Source organism: Protopterus annectens, chromosome 4.part0 (assembly GCF_019279795.1).
Source record: "Protopterus annectens isolate FY-2018-M chromosome 4.part0, PAN1.0, whole genome shotgun sequence".
NCBI lineage: Eukaryota > Metazoa > Chordata > Ceratodontiformes > Protopteridae > Protopterus > Protopterus annectens.
Genome location: NC_056733.1, coordinates 1,085,397,299 through 1,085,413,390, shown reverse-complemented (window position 1 = coordinate 1,085,413,390; position 16,092 = coordinate 1,085,397,299). Strand labels below are relative to the sequence as shown.

General features: G+C 45.6%; 1 protein-coding gene across 1 annotated transcript in view; it reads right to left on the bottom strand.

Moving 5' to 3' along the window:
• DND1 (DND microRNA-mediated repression inhibitor 1) overlaps positions 1 to 16,092 on the bottom strand; it is a 224,108-nt gene that overhangs the window by 115,545 nt on the left and 92,471 nt on the right. The window lies entirely within an intron of this gene.

The following is a 16,092-nucleotide window of genomic DNA, read 5'->3' as shown; positions in this document are numbered from 1 at the left end:
TTGCCCTCTGCCCCTCGGGCGCCTGTATCTACCTCTTTGGGGTCTGTCCGTGGCTGGAAAGGACCAATTTTTGGAAGGCCAATTTCTACTGAAACGTGGTGGTTGTACCTGTAGAAAATCTTTCACTGTTTGCATAGATTTAGCCTTTTCCTCCATTTTCCTTAATACCTCTTCAGCATTATCACCAAATAATACATCCTTTTGTAGAGGAGCATCTAGTAATTAAGCTTTGACATGATCTGGTAAGGTTTGTTCCTTGAGCCAGGCATGCCTACGCATGACTGATCCTGTAACAGCAGCTCTACATGAGGCCTCTAGAGCATCAAAACCATATTGTAAGGTATGTTTACCCACTTGTTCTGCACTATGCATCAAATCCTGCAACTCCTTCAAATCTGGTTGTTCAGGTTGTGACATTTTACTTCTCAATTGTGATAACAAAAACTGTTGGTACTTTAGCATATGGAACTGACAGTTTAATGCCCTCATGGTTAAGGTGGCCGAGGTATATACCTTTTTTCCCCACCTTTCTAAGGATCTGGAATCTCTCTCGGAAGGTAAAGGATTTTTAGCAGTGGAGGCCTTAATTCCCTTGGAGCCCTGTGAGATAGTTTCTGGGTCAGCAGCATGGCTTTTGTACAGAAATTGGTGCGAGTCAGGAAAGTACAGTTTAGTACCTACCATAAATGTAGATGTCCGATAGGTATGCAACTGCAGTCCTGACATATGGGTTGTCCTGCCTCAGGCAGCCCTTCGGTCGGCCGGATTCCAAAGTCTGGGTCCGGCGTCGGCTGATGTCGCCCTTTCCCCAATGTCAGAGCGCCTGGGGTACAAAAACGTCAGCCGACGCCATCTTCCTCAGTGTTTCTTGCCCCAGATGCCAGGTGCCCTCTAAGGAAGCCTAAATTTTGAAAAATAGAGAAAAAATTCCAGACAAGTACAACAGCATAAAAACAAATACACCATAAAAGATTACCCCAGGTAGCTAAAATGAGGGGTAGAAACCCAAGAGTATACCACAGAGGGGTAGGTGGGAGGGAAAACCTGACTGCAGTTGCATTCCTATCGGACATCTACATTTATGGTAGGTACAAAAAGTACAGTTTTGTACCTACCATAAATGTAGATGTCCGATAGATATGCAACTGCAGTCATAACATATGGGTTGTCCTGCCTCAGGCAGCCCTCAGTTGGCCGGATTCCAAAGTCTGGGTCCGACGTCGGCTGATGTCGCATTTCTCTCCGACGTCAGGGCGGCTGGAGTATATAAGCATCAGCCGACGCCATCTTCTTCAGTGTTTCTTGCCCCAGATGCCAGGTGCCCTCTAAGGAAGGCTGTAATCAAATTGGAAGACAAAAATAGGTTTCCAGACAACAAATAAGCAATAAACAGATACACCATAAAGTACAGTTTTGTACCTACCATAAATGTAGATGTCCGATAGGTATGCATCTGCAGTCATAACATATGGGTTGTCCTGCCTCAGGCAGCCCTTCGGTCGGCCGGATTCCAAAGTCTGGGTCTGGCCTCGGCTGATGTCGCACTTCACCCGACGTCATAGCTCCTGGGGTATAAAGGCATCAGCCGACGCCATTTTCCTCAGTGTTTCTTGCCCCAGATGCCAGGTGCCCTCTAGGAAGGCTAAATTTGTATAAAGGTAGAAAATTCCAAACAGTAGAAATCAAAAAGTATATATACATACAAACAAATACACCATAATAGATTCCCCCAGCTAGCTAAGAGAGGGGTAAGTACCCTAGGAATACCACAGAGGGGAAGGAGGGTGGGTAATCCTGACTGCAGATGCATACCTATCGGACATCTACATTTATGGTAGGTACAAAAAGTACAGTTTTGTACCTACCATAAATGTAGATGTTCGAAGATCCACATTGCTGCAGTCCTTACATATGGGTAGTCCACTGTCCTCGGTCGGCCCGAATACCAAAGTATTAGGCTGACGTCGGTCAAGGCGCTTAAAACTGACATCAGGACGTCAGGGTACAAAAGCGCATGACCGACGTCATTTCCTCAGTCTTTTCTTGCCCCAGATGTCAGAAGGCCCTAACAAGACAGGCCAAAGCCAAAAACCAGCAAATCCCAACCAACCACCCGTGCACTAACCATATTTACAATATGTACAACACAAACCACACCACCACCTTCAACAACAGAGGGAAGGAGGGAGGTAATTGGACTGCAGCAATGTGGATCTTGAACATCTACATTTATGGTAGGTACAAAACTGTACTATGTTCTTCATCTCACATTGCTGCAGTCCTTACATATGGGTAGAATCCCAAAGCAGAGGTAAGGGAGGATGGCAAAACTATAAAGCATTAGGAGATGCCAACATGCCTTGTAAAATTGCAGTTGCAAATCCAGCCCTAGATTTAGAGTAAAGTGGAAGGTGGTAATGCTTAGAGAAAGTATGCACTGAACTCCAAGTAGCTGCTTCCAAAATATCTTTAGTAGCCACCCCTTAAAAAGCTGTAGAAGTGGCAGTAGCCCTAGTGGAATGAGGCCTAATCCCAGCTGGAATCTCCTTACCATGATGGGAATAACAGAAAGCAATACAAAAACCAATCCACTTAGAAATAGTTTGTTTTGAAACAGGTTTGCCCTGAGAACCCAAAGCAAAAGAAACAAACAACTGCTGAGACTGCCTGAACCCTTTAGTTCTGCTTAAATAATATCACAACTGTCTGTGAATATCCAAAGTGTGCAAAATCTTTTCCCCTTTATTTTGGGGGTTTGCATAAAAAGTAGGCAAATGAATAGTTTGGTTTAAAGCCACACTAGAAACCACTTTAGGCATAAAAGAAGGGTTAGTAAAGACACCCTATCCTTGTGGAAAATTAAGAAAGGCTCAACTGCCATAAGGGCCTGTAATTCAGAAACCCTTCTCGCAGAGGTAATGGCCAACAAAAAAGCAGTCTTCCAAGATAAATATTTCAACTCTGCCGATGCTGCAGGCTCAAAGGGTTGTAGAGTGAGTTTCTCCAACACAAAATTGAGATCCCAAGCAGGAGTAGGAGCTCTACGTGCGGGTCTTATATTCTTTGCCCCTCTAAGGAATTGCTTAAACAAAGGCTGAGAAAATAATGGTGGGTCACAGTCATAGTGAGCAGAGATTGCTGCAGCATGAACCTTTATAGAGGAGAAGGACAAACCTTTGTCCAATAACTCAGTAAGGTATTGAAGCGCCACACTTAAATTAGGTTTAGAAACATCAAAGTCCTTTGCTGTACTCCAAAATAAAAATCTCCTCCATTTATCTGCGTAAACTTTCCTTGTACTAGGCCTTCTGGCCTCCAAAATAACATTCAAAACTTGTTGTGGAAGCTGAGACCCTCCAGGGTTTAAACCAGAATATGCCAGGCTGTCAGATGTAGAGAATGAAGTTTGACATTGAGTAAATGACCATTCTCCTGAGACAGCAGGTGAGGAATCGAAGGCAAAGGCCATGGAGGCTCCTGTACCAGACTTCTCAGTAATGGGTACCAGTGCTGTCGAGGCCAATCTGGAGCTATTAAAATCATGTTTGGCTTGTCCTGTCTGACCTTCAGCAGTACCTTTGGGAGGAGAGGCAGAGGTGGAAAGGCATACACGTGAAGATTGCTCCAATTGAAAGAGAGAGCATCCACTTTCCAAGCTGAGGGATGAAACCTTTTTGTGCAAAACTTTGGCAGCTGGTAATTTAGTGGAGAAGCGAACAGATCTATGTCTGGAGTTCCCCATAACACTGTCAACCTCTGGAATACATGAGGATCCAATTTCCACTCGTGGGGATCCATAATTTGTCTGCTCAACACATCTGCTAAGGAGTTCTGTGCTCCTGGCAGAAACCTTGCCTGAAGATTTAGCTGTAAACTGAGAGCAGTCTCCCACAAAATCATTGCTTGTCTGCATAGAGGATAAGAATCGTTCCCCTTGCTTGTTGATGTACCACATGACAGTTGTGTTGTCTGTTTGAATCAACACCTGCCCTGGAAGAAGTAAATCCTTGAAAGCTATCAATGCAAATTGGACTGCTAACATCTCCTTCAAGTTGATATGTAGATGTTGAAGTCTGGCAGGCCACGTGTCTTGTATCCATTTTCCATTTAGATGAGCATCCCAAGCTTTGTCTGAGGCATCTGTCGTTAAAATCTGACTCGCCTCTGGCCGGGTCACAGAGAGTCCCTTGTTTAGGTGACATTCCTGAGCCCACCACAAAAATTCCTTTTGAATGCAAGGTATTATTTGAATGACAGTGTCCAAATCTTGGCAGTGCTGTGTCCATACATTCTTGAGATACCATTGTAGCTTCCTCATATGCAGTTTGGCATTGGGAAGTACCAGAATACAAGATGCCATGAACCCCAAGGCTTGAAGGACTGTCCTTGCAGTCAGCCTGGACTGATGAGACAACTGGTGGAAGTAAAGAGAAAGATTCTTTTGTTTGTCCAGGGTCAAAAAGGCCATCTGGGATGCTGTATTCAGTCTCACACCCAGAAAGCACATGTCCTGAGAGGGTACTAGACTGGACTTTATTTCGTTCACAGAATACCCCAGGCATCTTAACACTGCCATCACATACTGTAAATGATGAAGAAGTTCGTCCTTTTCTTGGGCCAGTATCAGGCAGTCGTCCAAATAAGGATAGATCTGTATTCCTCTTAGCCTGAAGAAAGCTACCACTGGAGCCAGAACCTTCGTGAACACTCTGGGCGCAGTAGATAAGCCAAAGGGCAATGCAGAGAACTGATAATGTGAAGTCCCAGCCCGAAAACGCAGATACTTCCTGCAACTGGGCCTGATAGGAACATGAAGGTAAGCCTCTTTGAGATCCAGAGTCACCATCCAGTGATCTTTGCCCAGCAGAGGTAAAAGCTGTTGTAACGTTAACATTTTGAACTTGGGAATGTCCAGATATGTGTTGAGGATGGATAAATCCAAAATTGGTCTCCACGTGTTTCCTTTCTTTGGTACTAGAAACAGGCGAGAATAAAATCCTAGGCCCACTTCTGGCAGAGGAACCGTTTGCATGGCCCCTATTTGAAGTAGTAAAGAAATATGCTTGCGAGCCTCTAGTCTTTGCTGAGGAGGAACGTCCGGCATGCCTTTGAAAGGAGGCAAGGTATGGAAATAAAACTTGTAACCCTGGTGTATGATATCCAATACCCATTTGTCTTGGGTAATCAACATCCAATTTTCCTTGAAGAGTGCTAACCTTCCTCCCAAAGGTGCTGCCAGGCAAGAAGGATCTGGCAGCTGAAAAAGTAGGTCATTGGGCCTGTTTACGAAAGGACTGGCCCCTGCCCTCACCCGAAGATTGCGCAGCTGAACTCCCTGTTCTAGGCCTGAAAGAACTCTGAGCTCTGCCCCTACCACGTCTAGATCTACCCCTAGACTGAGAATCATAAGAAGGATACGTCCACCCCTTAGCAGGCCAATTCCTACTAAACTTCGGAGGCTGAACTTGCAAAAAATCCTTAACAGCCTGCATAGACTTAGCCTTGTCTTCCATTTTCTTCAAGACTGATTCCACAGGTGAACCAAACAACACATCAAACTGCAAAGGAGCATCCAACATCCTTGTCTTAACATGGTCAGATAAATTCTGATCCTTTAACCAGGCGTGCCTGCGAAGAACTGAGCCAGTGGCAGCCACCCTAGACGAGGCCTGCACAGCATCAAAACCACACTGTAATGAATGCTTACCCACTTGTTCAGAGACATGCACCAAATCTTGCAACTCTTTACACTCAATGCCTTCCGCCAGAGCATCCACCTTAGACTTCAATTGAGAAAGAAGAAAGTTTTGATATTTCAACATATGAAACTGGCAATTCAAAGCCCTCATAGCTAAGGTAGAAGATGTATAGACCTTCTTTCCCCATCTATCCAAAGCTCTGGCTTCTTTATCTAGAGGAACCGGATTTTTTACAACAGAGGCCTTGACACCCTTAGGTCCCTGACTAATAGTTTCTGGGTCCGCCGTAGGACTCTTATAAAGATATTTATGAGCCTCAGGCACCCTGTAATACCTATCCGGTTTAACAGGAGCAGGAGGCAGAGAATCAGGATTAAGTGAAGCCTCCGCAAACACATCTTCCACAACATCCAGAACAGGGAGTATAGCCAAGGGCCTATGCTGGGGTAACAGCAAAACTCCCTAAGCCTTTTCCTAGAATCAGAGAAGTCCTGACCTTCCCACTTAAAATGTTCCCTCATAGAATGAAGTGTCTCTGAAAAAGAAAAATCCTCTGGAGGAGAAGCAGAAGGAGTGGAATCATCTGCATCAGAATCAGAATAAGGAGAATACTCCTGCAAGTCTTCAGCTGAAGACTCTGAAATATCGAAGCCTGCTCAAAACTTCCCAACTCTGGCTCCACCCTAGGCCTCTTATCAGGAGGGGCATAGAACCTCTAATCACAGTAATTAAATCTTCTGCCATTTTAAGCATGTGCTTCTTAGGCACAGACCCTGCTGAACTAGGAGTGACACCAACAGAAGCTGAAACTGGCCTGCCTCTGGGAGAAGCCTTGGAAACAGAAGGAGAAGGCCTAACCACCCTAGGAAGGGAGGGAGTACAGTAACTTGGGAAGCCCCTTCAGCCTGACCTGCCTCCTGAGAGACCACCTCCTGCAAAATCAAAGTCTCCCCTGAGACTCCAGAGAAGTCTCCGGAACCACTGGTTCCACTGAGGCCTCTAAAGAACCGGCGTCCGAACGGACGACTCATCTTGCCTGGGTTTAACTGTTTTGTCTTTGCGCTTCTTCGAGAAGCGGCCGGAGAATCCGACGGCATATTATAATTGCACCGCTTCCCAAAGACCAGCCTAGCACAATCCAACCTTCGCTAATAGTGCTTATTGAACCTAGCACAAAAGCGACACCCAACAACGCCGTGCTCAGGCCCCAAACAAGGAATACACAAAGAATGATAATCCCTATGCGTATCTGTTTCCCAGAAGAAATACAGTTATTCACTTTTTCTGACATCCGGTAAAACACTGAGGCAAGAAAAAAACAAAATAATCCTCAACGGGGTACTTAGCCAACTTGAATTCGGTCTGAAACTCCGAATTCGAAAAATTTCAGAACGCCGAACGGCACTTGCAACGCTGCTTCTGCATCGGACCATGCGGCAAAAAAGACTGAGGAAATGACGTCGGTCATGCGCTTTTGTACCCTGACATCCTGATGTCAGTTTTAAGCGCCTTGACCAACGTCAGCCTAATACTTTGGTATTCGGGCCGACCGAGGACAGCGGACTACCCATATGTAAGGACTGCAGCAATGTGAGATGAAGAACATCTGTACTATGTCCTTCAAGGATGCATCTGCAGTCATAACATATGGGTAGAATACCATAGCCAAACTGGGGGAGGAGGCACTAAGATAAAGATGGTGTAGTTAAGATCCCTTGTAAAACTGCAGTTGCAAAACCTGCTCGGGATCTGGAGTATAAAGGAAGACTGTAATGCTTGGCAAATGTATGCACGGAGCTCCAAGTAGCAGCTTCTAAAATGTCTTTGGTAGCCACTCCTCATAGGAAAGCTGTAGTGGTGGCTGTAGCTCTTGTGGAGTGAGGCCTGATATTTTCAGGAGTTGTCTTTCCATGAAATGAGTAGCAGAATCGAATGCAATTTCAAATCCATTTTGATATTGTCTGTTTTGAAATTGCTTTTCCTTGCACTCCTGTTGCATATGCTACCAGAAGCTGGTCAGTTTTTCTGCTGGCCTTAGTTCTGTCCAGATAGTAGCGCAGTTGTCTGTGTACATCCAAGGTGTGTAGTAGTTCCCCCCCCCCTGTTCTGTGGGTTAGGGAAGAATGTAGGTAAATGAATAGCTTGGTTCAAGGATACCCTGGATACCACCTTTGGCATAAAAGTAGGATTGGTTCTCAGAGACACTCTATCCTGGTGAAAGATAAGGAAAGGCTGCACTGCCATTAATGCCTGTAACTCAGATATCCTTCTTGCTGAAGTGATTGCTAGCAGGAAGGCAGTTTTCCAAGATAAGAACTGTAAGTCTGCTGTTGCTGCTGGTTCAAAAGGGGGAAGTGTTAATTTTTCTAGCACAAAATTGAGATCCCATGCAGGCAGAGGTGGTTTCCTTGGAGGTTTTACTTTTTTGATTCCTCTCAAAAATTGTCTGAGGAGAGGATGAGAGAAGACAGGAGGATCCATGTTGTACTCTGCTGAAACTGCTGATGCATGAATCTTGATGAAAGAATAGGACAGGCCATTGTGGAACAGTTCTGCTAAGTATTCTAGGATGTGTGCTAAGTTTGCCAGTGTGACATTTGTTCCCTTTGCTGCACTCCAAATGAGGAATCTCTTCCATTTGGCTGAATATGTTTTCCTTGTGGAGGGTCTGCGAGCCTCCAGGATAATGTCCTTAACCCTCTGAGATAAAACAGGTTGGGTTTGTTTTATGCAATTTTCCAAGCAGTTAGCTGCAGGGTTTTTAAGTTTGGATGCAGGGTCTTGTAGTTGTTCTGCGTTAGAAGTAAAGGACATAGAGGTAGAGGCCATGAATTCGTCCAAGACATGCTTCTCAGTAGCGGGTACCAATGTTGCCTTGGCCAGTCTGGAGCTATCAGAATTACCTTTGGCTGTTCCTCTCTGATCTTCAGTAGAGCTTTGTACATCAATGGGAGAGGTGGAAAGGCATATACTGTCAGGGTCTTCCAGCTGAAAGAAAGGGAGTCCACCCTCCAGGCTTGTGGGTGGTACACTCTTGAGCAGAATTTCTTCAGTTGGTGGTTGAGTGGGGAGGCGAACAGGTCTATCTCTGGCATTCCCCATTTCTTTGTTATGGTTTTGAAGATATCTGGATGCAGCATCCATTCGTGAGCATCCATGGTAGTTCTGCTTAAGCTGTCTGCTAGTGAATTCTCTTTTCCTGGTACGAATCTGGCCTGCAGTTGGATGTTGAGATTCAGGCCTAAGTTCCACAGGTCCATTGCCATCCGGCATAGAGGATATGAATGTGTGCCTCCCTGTTTGTTGATGTACCACATGACTGTGGTATTGTCCGTCCTTATCAGCAGGTGTCCTTGCTGGAGGAATGATTTGAATGCCTCGATTGCATGCTTCACTGCCAGCATCTCCTTTAGATTTATGTGTAGATTCAGCTGGTCTTGGGACCATAGGCCTTGGATACACTTGTCTTCCATGTGTGCCCCCCAGCCTAGGTCTGAGGCGTCCATGGTGATGGTCTGCCTTGGATGTGGTTTGTGGAAAGGCAATCCTCTGTTGATCTGGCAGGCCTGAGCCCACCACAGGAATTCTTTTTTCAGGCATGGAATGATTGGTATCCGTGCTTCTAGACTGTGTCTGTGTTGAGACCATACATTCCTTAGGTACCATTGTAATTTTCTCATATGCAGCCTGGCATGTGGGATCAAGATTATGCAGGATGCCATGTAACCCAGGGCCTGCAGGACTTTCCTTGCAGTAAGCTGAGTTTGTCTTGTTAATGCCATGAAGTAGACTGGTAGTTGTTTTTGTTTTTCTTCTGTGAGAAAAGCCATCTGAGTTATTGTGTCCAGTTCTGCACCCAAAAAAGTTATCCTTTGGGATGGCACTAGTCTTGACTTTTGTATGTTGACTGTGTATCCCAAGGCTTGCAGCAGTTGTATGACATAGACCAAATCCTTTATTATTTTTGTCTTGTTGTCCGCTTGTATTAGGCAGTCATCCAGGTATGGGTAGATTTGAATTCCCTGAAGCCTGCAATGTGCAATTACTGATGCCAGGCATTTCGTGAATACTCTGGGTGCAGTAGATAAGCCAAAGGGCAATGCTGAGAATTGATAATGCTCCGATCCTGCAAGAAATCTGAGGTGTCTTCTGCAATCTGGTCGGATAGGGACGTGCAGGTATGCCTCCTTGAGATCTAGAGTCACCAGCCAAGACTCCTTGCCCAACATGGGAAGAAGTTGCTGTAGGGTCAGCATCTTGAATTTTGGAACAATGAGATATGTGTTCAGTGCGGACAAGTCGAGAATAGGCCTCCATTGATTTTCTTTTCTTGGTACAAGGAATAGTCTGGAGTAAAATCCTTGGCCTTGTTCCATAGATGGTACCTTTTCTATTGCTCTCATCTTGAGTAAGCCGATTATTTGTTTTAGAGCCTCTGATTTCTGGCTTGGTGGAAGGTTTGGCATTCCTCTCTTTTTTGGTAGAGTGTGGAAGTGAAACCTGTAGCCTTTGTCTATTGTTTGCAAAGTCCATTTGTCTCCTGTAATGCAATGCCAGTTTTTTGAGAATAAAGCTAGCTTTCCGCCCAAGGGTGCTTCCAGTTGTCCCCTGGTAGGCGGAATCAGAGCCAAGTCATTGTGTCTGTCCTGTGGAAGTGGTTGCAGTCGCAGCTGTGGCGGCACTTCTCTGGTTGGCAGGTTGCCACTGATGACCCCTGTAGGCACCCCTTGATTGACCTCTGCCTCTTGGGCATCTATTTCTGCCTCTCTGTGCTCTGGAGGTGTCTGGAAAGGACCAATTCTTTGAAGGCCAATTTCTGCTGAACCTCGGAGGTTGGACCTGCAGAAAATCCTTGACTGTTTGGACAGATTTTGCTTTTTCTTCCACTTTCTTTAGAACCTCCTGTGCAGGGGAGCCAAAATAAACTTTGTTTCTCCATAGGGGCATCTAGGAGTTTAGACTTAACATGGTCTGGCAAGGACTGTTCTTTTAGCCAGGCATGTCTTCGAATCACTGCTCCAGTCATAGCTGATCTAAATGAAGCCTCCAGTGCATCATAGCCACATTTTAAGAAATGATTACTGACCTGCTGAGAGTTGTGTACCAAATCCTGAAGGGACTTACGGTCTAAAGGTTCAGGAGAGGACAGCTTTTTATTCAGCTGATCTAATAAAAATTCCTGGTACTGTATCATGTGAAATTGACAGTTTAAAGCCCTGGCAGAAAGAGTAGCAGATGTATAAACCTTTTTTACCCATCTCTCTAATGCTCTAGATTCTCTTTCAGAGGGTAGGGGGTTTTGGCAGAGGCAGCTGCAACACCTTTAGGGCCCTGAGAAATGGTTTCTGGGTCTGCAGCATGGGCCTTATACAAGTGGAAGTGAGAATCCGGGACCCTGTAGTATCTGTCAGGTTTGGCAGGGGCCGGGGGAAGAGAATCAGGGGCAGTACTGGCATCATTGTATGCATCATCAACAACTGATAGTACAGGTGGTATGGCTAAAGGCCTATGCTGTGGTAAGTGTAAAAAAGTCCTTAGCCTTTTCCTAGAAGCAGAAAAATCCTGACCCTGCCATTGGAAGTGTTCCCTCATTGAGTGTAGAGTTTCCCCAAATGAAAATTCTTCTGGAGGGGAGGCAGAAGGAATGGAGTCTTCTGCATCAAAATCCTCATAAGGTGAGTAAGGTCCTTCATGATGGTCAGATAAATCTGAACCATCCGAGGAATAGTCAGAGGAGAGAGGTTCAGGGGGTTCAGTCCTAGGCCTCTTTTCAGGAGGGGGTTGTGAGGCCCTGTCTGGGTGAGGTTGGGATCCCCTGATCAGAGAAATAAGGTCCTCAGCAAGGCTGAGAATCTGAGAACTTGAGGTAGGTCTGTGAGAGGGAGCTTTTGTAGGTAAGGCCTTGGAAAGTTTAGCTGCTTTAGCCCTGGAGAAGGCCTTGATAGACATAGAAGCAGGGGGTCTAGCTCCCCCACGTGCAGGAGTAGAGATGTCCAACGGAATGGTGTCGGACAAATCTTGTGTGCCTGCTTCTTCAGTAGGAATTTCTGTAGCCGACTCAGCCGGGGCCTGTGTGGCCTCGGTTGTCGGAGGCATGCTTTCCGCCGAAGGGAGAACCGAGGTCTCGGTTTCAGCCGAAACCGAGACACTCGCGGTAGGCCTAACCGTGGTTTCAGCCGAAACCGCAGGCCACGAGAGTCGGTCCTTTTCCTTGCGTTTTTTAGCTAAATGTGTAGTCGGAGTCTCCGATGGCATTTTATATGCAAAAGCGGAGCCAAAAAACTCTTCAGCAAACTCCGACCGACGTCTAAGTGTCCGTCGGTTGAAGGAAGCACAGGCTAAATAAGCTGATACGTCGTGGTCTGGGCCTAAGCAAGGAAGGCAGTAAGAGTGGAAATCCTTATGAGGTATTTGTTTCCCACAAGATAAACAATTATTTACTTTGTCTGACATCGGCTGAGGCAAGAAAGAGTCCCCAACGGGGTACTTAGCTTTTCTTAGAAGTCTTCGGTAGCTGAAATCTCTGGATCTGACCGACCGGCACTTGCGATCAGCTTCTGCTTCGGGCACCACGCGGCAAGAAAGACTGAGGAAAATGGCGTCGGCTGATGCCTTTATACCCCAGGAGCTATGATGTCGAGTGAAGTGCGACATCAGCCGAGGCCAGACCCAGACTTTGGAATCCGGCCGACCGAAGGGCTGCCTGAGGCAGGACAACCCATATGTTATGACTGCAGATGCATCCTTGAAGGACATCAGATATCCCCAGCTAAGGATAACAGGGAGAGGAGTGGACCCAAGGCATAGAGGGGATGGAGGTACAAAACTGTACTATGTCCTTCAAGAATGCAACTGCAGTCATAACATATGGGTTGAATACCATAGCTTAGCTGGGGGAGGTGGTATGCTCTAAGAAAGGGATGGTGTAGCTATCAGTCCCTGCAGGACTGCCGAAGCAAAGCCTGCTCTGGATCTGGAATATAAAGGGAGGTTGTAGTGCTTGGAAAATGTATGCATGGAGCTCCATGTAGCAGCTTCTAGAATGTCTTTTGTAGGCACCCCTCTTAAGAAGGCTGTAGAGGTGGCTGTAGCTCTGGAGGAGTGTGGTCTGACATTGGCTGGCACACTCTTTCCATGGAAGGAATAACAGAATCTGATGCAATGTCCAATCCATTTTGAAATTGTCTGTTTAGAAATTGCTTTTCCTTGTACTGCAGGGGCGTAAGCTACAAAAATCTGGTCAGACTTCCTACTGGTCTTGGTTCTGTCTAGGTAGTAGCGAAGCTGTCTGTGTATGTCCAAGGTATGCAACAGTCTTTCCCCCTTGTTCTCAGGATTAGGGAAGAAAGTAGGCAGGTGCATTGCTTGATTTAAGGCAACCCTAGATACCACTTTTGGCAGAAAGGTAGGGTTGGTTCGTAAGGAGACCCTGTCTCTGTGAAAGGTTATGAACGGTGGTATTGCCATTAAGGCCTGTAATTCCGAAACCCTTCTTGCTGAGGTAATGGCCAACAGGAAAGCTGTCTTCCAGGAAAGAAATTGTAAATCCACAGAAGCTGCTGGCTCGAAGGGAGGTAAAGTCAATTTTTCTAGAACATAATTGAGGTCCCAAGCTGGTACTGGTGCCTTTCTTGTGGGCTTTATATTCTTGATTCCTCTAAGAAATTGCCTTAACAAAGGATGTGAAAACACAGGTGGGTCAGTGTTGTATCTAGCTGATATAGCTGAAGCATGAATTTTTATGGAAGAGAATGAAAGTCCTTTATGCAGCATATCTGCCAAGTATTCCAGGATGAGAGGAATGCTCAAAAATGAAGCATCATGACCCTTGTTGGTATTCCAAATGCTGAATCTCTTCCATTTGGCTGAGTAAACTTTTCTGGTGGATGGTCTGCGGGCTTCTGTTAATATCCGCTGAACTTCCTTGGAGAGAGGTAAATCAAGGTTATTTATGGGATTTCCCAAGCTTTCAGCTGTAGCGTCTGGATGTTGGGATGAACTGTCCTGAAGTTGTGTTGAGTCAGAAGTTGGGGCCATTGTGGAAGGGCCCAAGTTTTGTTGTGACATATGCTCCGTAGTAGTGGGTACCAGTGTTGTCTTGGCCAGTCTGGAGCTATTAGGATCCCCTTCGGCTTGTCTACTTTGATCTTTAATAACACTGTGGTCATCAGTGGCAGAGGTGGAAATGCATAAATTATCAGGGTGCTCCAGTTGAATGAGAGGGCATCTGTTTTCCATGCTTGTGGATGATATGTCCTTGAGCAGAATTTTTATAAGTGGTGATTGAGGTGGGAGGCAAATAGATCTACGTCCGGCCTGCCCATGCCGAGGTGAGTCGTAGGAAGATGTCTGGATGTAGCCTCCATTCGTGGGGGTCTAGGAAATTCCTGCTTAGACTGTCCGCCAGAACATTGTCTTTGCCTGGAACAAACTGGGATTGTATTTGTATGTTTAGGCCCAGTGATTTTTCCCAAAGATTCATTGTTAGTCTGCAAAGGGGGTAAGAATGAGTGCCCCCCTGCTTGTTTATGTACCACATCACTGTGGTGTTGTCTGTCCGTATTAATAGGTGGCCTTGTTGAAGTTGTTGCCCAAAGGCCTCGATGACATGCATTACTGCTAACATTTCTTTTTGATTGATATGCAGATGTGTTTCCTTTGGAGACCATTGTCCTTGAATACATCTGCCTTCCATGTGCGCCCCCCATCCAAGGTCTGAGGCGTCTGTGGTCATGGTCTGTGTTATCTGAGGCTTTTTGAATGACATACCTATGTTTGACTGGCTTGCTGAGGCCCACCATAGAAATTCCTTTTGAAGACATGGAATGAGTGGGATATTTGCTTCTAGGTTGTTGCTGTGTTGAGACCATAAGCTTTTTAAGTACCATTGAAGCTTTCTCATGTGTAGTCTTGCTAGTGGAACCAGGAGGATGCAGGATGCCATCTAACCCAGGGCCTGCAGGAAACTCCTTGCAGTCATTTGGGTGAGCTTTGCTAAACTTTTGAAGTAATGGGTTAACTTCTTTTGCTTGTCTTCTGTCAGGTAAGCCATTTGAGAGGCTGTGTCTGGTTTGGCTGGGATGGCTGAAGTCTTGACTTTTGAAAGTTGACTATGTATCCCAGAGCCTGTAGCAAGTGTATGACATAATTCAAGTTTTTTTGTCAAAGTTAGTTTGTTGTCCGCTTGTATGAGGCAATCGTCCAGGTACGGGTAGATTTGAATCCCCTGAAGTCTGCAATGTGCAATTACTGATGCCAAGCATTTCGTGAACACTCTGGGCGCAGTAGATAAGCCAAAGGGCAATGCTGAGAATTGATAATGCTCTGAGCCTGCAAGAAATCTGAGGTATCTTCTGCAACTTTGTCTGAGTGGGACATGCAGGTATGTCTCCTTGAGGTCCAGAGTAATCAGCCAAGACCCCTTGCCCAGCATGGGAAGGAGTTGCTGTAAAGTCGGCATTTTGAATTTTGGCACAATAAGGTAAGTATTCAGTGCGGACAAGTCCAGAATGGGTCTCCATTGGTTTTCTTTTCTTGGAACAAGGAACAGTCTTGAATAAAATCCTTGTCCTTGTTCTGCAGAAGGAATCTTCTCTATTGCTCTTATCTGAAGTAGGTTTGTTATTTGTTTGAGTGCCTCTGCCCTTTGATTTGGTGGCAGGTTTGGCCTGCCATGTCTTGTTGGCAGTGTATGAAAATGGAATCTGTATCCTTTTTCTATTATCTCCAGTATCCATTTGTCCTTTGTAATATTGTGCCAATATTGTGAGAATAAAGATAATTTTCCGCCCAAAGGTGCTTCTAATTGAGCCCTGGATGGCGGAGTCAAAGTCAAGTCATTGAGATTGTCCTGGCGGAGCAGTGGAAGGTCCTGCCCCACCTCTCTGGTTCGGAGACTGCCATTGACTCCCTCTGTAGGAGCCTCGAGTTTGCCCTCTACCTCTGCCACGTCTGTTTTTGCCTCTTTGAAATTTGTCTGTGTCAGGAAAGGACCAATGCTTAGAAGGCCAATTCCTGCTGAATCTTGGAGGCTGTACCTGGAGGAAATCTTTGACTGTTTGCACTGATTTTGCCTTTTCCTCTATTTTCTTTAAAACCTCTTGTGCAGTAGCACCAAATAGCTTATGTTTCTCTAGTGGTGCATCCAAAAGCTTAATTTTCACATGGTCTGGCAATGTTTGTTCCTTTAACCAAGCATGTCTGCGTATGACCGCACCTGTCATTGCTGCTCTACATGGAAGTTTCCAATGCATCATATCCACACTGAAGGAAATGGCTGCTAACCTGCTTAGTATTATGAACCAATTCCTGTAACCCCTTTCTATCTAATGGTTCAGGGGAAGCCAGTTTCTTTTGCAAGTCATCCAACATGTATTCCTGATACTGAATCATA